Source organism: Haplochromis burtoni, unplaced genomic scaffold, assembly GCF_018398535.1.
Source record: "Haplochromis burtoni strain Fernald_Lab_line unplaced genomic scaffold, NCSU_Asbu1 Contig_3322, whole genome shotgun sequence".
Taxonomy (NCBI): Eukaryota; Metazoa; Chordata; class Actinopteri; order Cichliformes; family Cichlidae; genus Haplochromis; species Haplochromis burtoni.
The window spans coordinates 1,175-7,302 of record NW_024585683.1 but is presented as its reverse complement, the minus strand read 5'-3'; the positions used below and the strand labels follow the sequence as shown (position 1 = coordinate 7,302).

Sequence of the window (6,128 nt, the reverse complement as noted above, 5' to 3'; positions counted from 1 at the left end):
TTTTAAAGGGTTAATATATCAGTGGAACAGCTCAGATAGGGTAGCTAGAGAGACAAGACTAAAATGGTTTCAACATGTGCAGAGGACAGATAGTGGATATACTGGACAAAATATGCTGAAAAATAAGTTGCCAAAGGGGAGGAAAACTGTTTTATGAACAAAATGGACAACATATTTTGTATGGTGGTATACTGAAAGGACTTTATTGTATGTAAACACTTCCAAAAATAAGTAATCTCTGATACCCAACACGCAACTAATTAACAAAACTACGCATTTTTTTTCTTTTTAGATCTACTATTCTTAAGTATTTTAATTCTACAGTTCTGGGGGCTGCTTATCTTAATGCCCCTGAGAGACACCAAAAGCCAGATTACCATCCTCTGAAAAAATGAATTTTCCGTTGCTTATGAAGTTTCTCAATATATTGATATTCCACCCTTCCAGGATGTTGTCCAGTTTTCAGACGTGTGTTTTTGATTTGCTCATAGTAATGATTCCAGTTTCCATTCTTGTCTGCTCCAAATCCAAACACATTAATCTGAAGACACAAAAATGTGGATTATTAATCACAAATGAAATTAACATAAAATAATTCTAGATTATAGACACTACAGATTTCATTAACATGCTTTAGCTCAGGGGTGTTGAACTCCAGGCCTCGAGAGCCGGTGTTCTGCAGGTTTTAGATATCACCCTGGGTCAACACACCCTAATCAAATGATTAATTCATTAACAGGCTTCTGGAGAACCCCAAGACATGTTATGGAGGTAATTTAGCCATTTAAATCAGCTGTGTTGGATTAAGGACACATCCAAAACCTGTAGGACACCGGCCCTTGAGGCCTTGAGTTCGACACCTGTGCTTTAGCTTAATGCAGTGCAGGCGATTTGCCATTCCATTTTTCTTTTTTTTCCTTTTTTAAGTATATTTTATTAAAACCAAAAATAAAAATACAGTTTGTGTAAGTTAGGATTGTCAGTACTTGTCATATATTCTACTACTAGCACCCTCACCATCCCCTGGAATTTTCTCATACCAAGAGCCTTATCAAGGCAATAGGAAAGGCCAAGAAACGAACACTTCAACATGCTAATACGGTAACAGTATAAAACTATAATAAATACACACAATTAATAATAAACAGATAAACTGAAGAAAGAGAAATAGGAAAGAAATCAAGGTTAATAGTTACCTGTTCCTGACTGATTAACTGATTGATGCATCAGTGTAAAGAGTGACTTTATCCCCCCCACTAATGTGTTCTGCATTGCTCTTAAAAAAGGTATTATTAGGGGACCAAGGACAGGGAGGCAAGTCCCTTGGTCCCCTAATTTCCTTGAAGGAAAGGACTCTAAAAGTAAAAGCCTCAAAAACTTATGTCTTTATGTATCCTCAATCATCTGTGTATGGAAATCTTGGTAAGTTAATTCTATTCATCTGGACATAGCATTTTCATTGGTAAAAATGTCCTACAGGTTTCCCAAGCCTTAACAGTACATTTGCATAATGACTGAAGATAGCATCACTCCCTAACAATCGGCTTTGAGGTCAGTTTTATGATCATTAATACACACATTTATATGCTCATAGATCAATTCTCCATGAGTACCATTCACAGACAGTTGGGGAACGGCTGCAATGTAAAATTTGGTTCTCATTTTAATGCTCCAACCTCCACACCTTTTTAATTCATTCACTTCTCATTAGTACATGGGTCATCCAGCCTAGGGCCAACTGCCAGTTCCCGATGAGGCTTTCGAAATACAATCACAGATTGTCTATCTGTGATTGTCAAATCTAAATAAGGGATATTGTCCCAGCTAGTTTAATGGTATTTAGGTAATTCTGCTCTAGAAATAACCAGATGGTAAAGATCCCTTGTGGTAATGCTTAAGCTGAAAATGATATCTATGCTCTCATGTACAACCAATGGGCCAATAATGAATGGTGTAGAAATGAATTATCATATCCGTTTCTTGAACCTACCTCATCACACAAGTACAAGCTGAGAACCAAAGTCAGAAAGCCAGTGGATGGATACCTCCCATGCTGTTTTAGCCAAACATAATGGACATATTTCATGAAAGCAGGGCTGAGGATCATCACCTATTAAAGATTACAATTAGACTTCAATGGCAGTTTAGTAAATAATAGAATTACCTTTCTTATGACATATCATATTCTGGATGTTTGAAGAATAAGTCATTCTACTCACCAAATCCGTGTTAGTTTTCAAACCTGATTTAGCAGTTTCTTTTTGCCTGTTGGATATAACAATAACATGAAATAAGTCCAAGCTCAAAAATGCAATTGCATTTTAAAATATGGTGCAGTTTATCTTTGTGTTTTTGTAATGGTTTGTTTGTTTGTTTGTTTGTTTTTTAATTCTACACTGCCAGGGAGGCACTGAGACCATGACACAACTGTGTGTGTATATATTACTCTCTGTCATGCCACATGTTTTTGTCATGGTCTGTGGCCCTATGTCTGAGGAGTGTGTGGGCTGCCCTGGTGGCCACACCCCCGGGCTGGACCATCACCTGCACACCTGTTTTCCATTCTGGACAATTACCTGGAGGACTATTTAACCCACGCTGAGAGATGCTCCACGCCAGTCCGTTAATCACCCCTCAGGGGTAACTAGGCTTCCCGCAAAAGCTTTGTACATATGTGTCATTTGAACCGCGTTAATTCTGCCTTCACGTGCCTAGGGTACGATCCGGTGTTTGTGTCTGCTACCTGCCTGTCCTCCTGCTTGCGAGCAGTGGATCATCTGTCCTCATCCCTGCCTCCTCGGATTCGCCTCGCACGGACACACTCCCCCCTTCTGAGTCCCACTGTCCCGCTCTGATCGTAAGCCAATTACTAAAGCCTGTCTTGTTGTGTCTCCCTATTTCCCAGCTCACTAGTAATTTTCTCCCCTTTCTGTTGCAGCCTCCCATGGTCCTAATTATGGTTTCCCTGTGTCGTTTATCTTCCCGTTTTTTCTTCAGTTCCTCGTTTTGTTTCTTTGGTTGTTCCAGGTCACCTTTTGTTAAAGCAATAAACTTTTTCCTTGCTCGCATTTGATTTATTGAGTCTGCTTTTGGATCCCGTTTGTGTGCACACACTGTGGTGCATGACAGTTTTATTGTTGTTGTGTGCTCTCTTTCTCCCCCTCTCCTCTGTCTGGGTGGAGCTCATCTTAGGCTCCCGCCTCTGACCCATGCACCTGCCCTGATTACCAAACCTCCCGCTGATCTACCTGATTTTGTGAACACTACTTAAGATGGCAGTTCAATACTTCTCATCGGGCTTAAGCCTAACTAACCCTGAGATATGTTTTTGTGAATCTCTATCCAAATTTAAGACTGTTTGGTAAAGGCATCAGTGCAGTGCTGAAACATTTCTGACAAAGATATAAAAAAAAATAGGAATTCAGGATGGATACACTTTTTCATACAACTGTGTAGGGTTAAAAATATAACTTACATACCCCCATTAGTATTATATTATAGCCAGTTTTTTGCTTGATTACATGCTTTTGGAAGCCGTAAACAAGCTCCTGATATAAATCTGATGAGATATTTGACCACTCTTCTTGGTGGTAGTATAGGTAATTTTAATTAGCTGGCTTCCTGGCACAGAACTGTCAACAGATTTTCAATCTGTTGGGGCTGTGGGAAGGAACTTTATTTGTCTCAATATGTCACAAGTTTGCTAAGATCTGAATGATGTCAGAGGATATTGGTTAGGATGTTCAGTTAAAAAAAAAAACCCACAACCACCAAGGTTCAAGCCTGTCATGAATTGGAAACTGCTGGGACATTTTTGAGATACAATAAAAGATACAGTAAAAAAAATAAGTTTTTGTACAAAGTATCGGTATCGGAACAGTATCGTCGATACCACCTTGAATTTTACTTTGTATCGGATCGGACAGGAAATCAGTGGTATCGCACACCACTAGCCCACATCTTGTTTTTACCCATTCTGCTGCCTTCTCAGGCTTGCCTTAATCTCTGCAGGTATTTGGCCCTCGGATGAGGCGGATGCATCTTTTGCCCTAATTAGCTTCAGTAACCACTAGGCATGATTCATGTCAGGGCTTGGTGCTGTCCAACTCTTTATACTTGAGACCCTTTCTTGGTCCACAAGAAAGTCTGCCACTGTGATGCATACTGGATCCTGTCAGGGAGGTTTCTGCAGTCTGCTCTTAAATGGTAAAGGCACTGATTCTTATATAGCGCTTTCTACTCTCCCCGAGTACTCAAAGCGCTGTATACAACATGCATCATTCTCCCATTCACACCCACTCATACAATCACTTCCTTCTATACTTAAGTGCAATCTAAGCATTCACACACATTCAGACTCCAATGGACATAGTACGGAGAGCAACTTGGGTTAGTATCTTGCCCAAGGAAAGTACTTGGCAATCTGCAGACTGGGGAAGCCAAGGATCGAACCACCAACCTTCCAGTCAGTAGCTGATCTGCTCTACCACCTGAGACACAGCCACCCTAAATCCACGAGCCATTGAGCATTGCCATTATGGGTTGATATTTCTCCCATATGCTCTTCCAGTACTGCTCCATCTCCAGCCTTGGTGAGGATGTTTTCTTATCACTCTCTCACCAGTGAGCGTATATGTTTGGTTCTGTGGAGTACAGATGGCTGATTCTCCTGCTTTCTATATGTCTGGTATACCTTTTTGGCTGGCCGAGGCTGTGAGTCTTTACCTGGCATTTTCCAAGGCCTCAGTTATGGGCAGCTTGCTAACTTCGTAGACATCCCTTTCTACAACATCCCTTTCTGCAGCTTCGATAGATGGCTTTCCTCTGTGCTACCTTGATCTTGGCCTCTAGTGTCTTTCTCCATGGAGGGCATTGCTCCTTTGGCTGTTTATTATGTAGCAGCGCATTCTCCGTGTTTGCTGTTGCTGTGGTACAGATCCGTGAGTTGGTTTCGGTTATGGTTGCAGTCATTCTCATAGACCCTCAGAGGGTACTTCACGTAACCTTGGTAACCGGCTACATAGGGTCCAGGTTTCTATCTTCACAATGATCCCATCTATCAGGTCAGCTGCTCTCGGACTCAACACCTTCACTGCAACAGCTGTACTTGGGCAAGATACTCAACCCCGTCTTTCTGCATAATAGCAGTGTTGGAACACACTGTGGTACTATACTCTTGTGAGCATCAGTTGAACAGTATTGTATTGCAGAAAGTAGTGTGTTCATACAAAAATGGTAAGAAAAAGGAAATTAACAATGGAAGAAAGACATACCATCATTACACTTAAAAATGTAGGTCTTTCCTACAGAGAAATTGCAAAGAAAGTCACGGTGTAAGTGAGTACAGTTTGCGTCACCATTAACAAACTGGGGCAAACTGTGAACGGAAGAAGTCTGGTAGGCCAAAAGCAACAACTTAATCAGAGGACAGGTTTCTGAGAGTTAACAGCTTGCATGACAGGTAGTTCACAGGACAACAGCTTCAAGCACAGTTTAATAGTGTTCATAGTAAGCAAGTCTCAGTTTCAACTGTAAAGAGAAGACTTCAAGCTGCAGGTTTGACAGAACGAGTTGCAGCAAGAAAGCCATTGCCAAGTGGCAATGGCTTTCAGAACAATACAAAGAGTGCTTGCCTGGGCCATGAAACACCGCCACTGGACTACTGAAGACTAGAAGAAGGAATTATGGACTAATTAATCAAAAATAAATCAAAATATGCATGAGCTAGTGTTTATGCATATTTGTAAGTGAAACTTATAAATATTTACTAACCAAACGTAGTTCGTTATACCTCAGGCAGCAGAAACCCAAGAAAGAAGAGGAGCAGGAGGAGGAAATATCATGGGACAACAGGTCTCCGGTATAGTATGTACCACAGTCAGGTAAAAGAAGTGGCTGATATTCAGAATTCCTACCAGGGGCTGAACAAATGTGGATGAATGGCACAACAATGGGTCTCAGGATCTCGTCGAGGTATCTCTGTGCATTCAAAATGCCAGCAAAAAAAATGCACCTGTGTTGGTTGTCCATAACATACGCCTGCCCATACCAGAACCCTACCGTCACCATGGGACACTCGATCCACAATGTTGACGTCAGCAAACCACTCACCCACATGTCACCACACA

The 6,128-nt window shown here is 41.1% G+C and overlaps 1 long non-coding RNA gene across 1 annotated transcript; it reads right to left on the bottom strand.

Moving 5' to 3' along the window:
• Nucleotides 1–16: 16 nt before the first annotated feature.
• Nucleotides 17–2,331, bottom strand: LOC102300520. Its single transcript, XR_318140.3, has 3 exons — nucleotides 2,220–2,331; nucleotides 1,991–2,110; nucleotides 17–541 (listed from the first exon to the last, which is right to left on the bottom strand). It is a non-coding gene; the product is annotated as an uncharacterized LOC102300520 (long non-coding RNA).
• Between the last annotated feature and the right edge of the window lie 3,797 nt (nucleotides 2,332–6,128).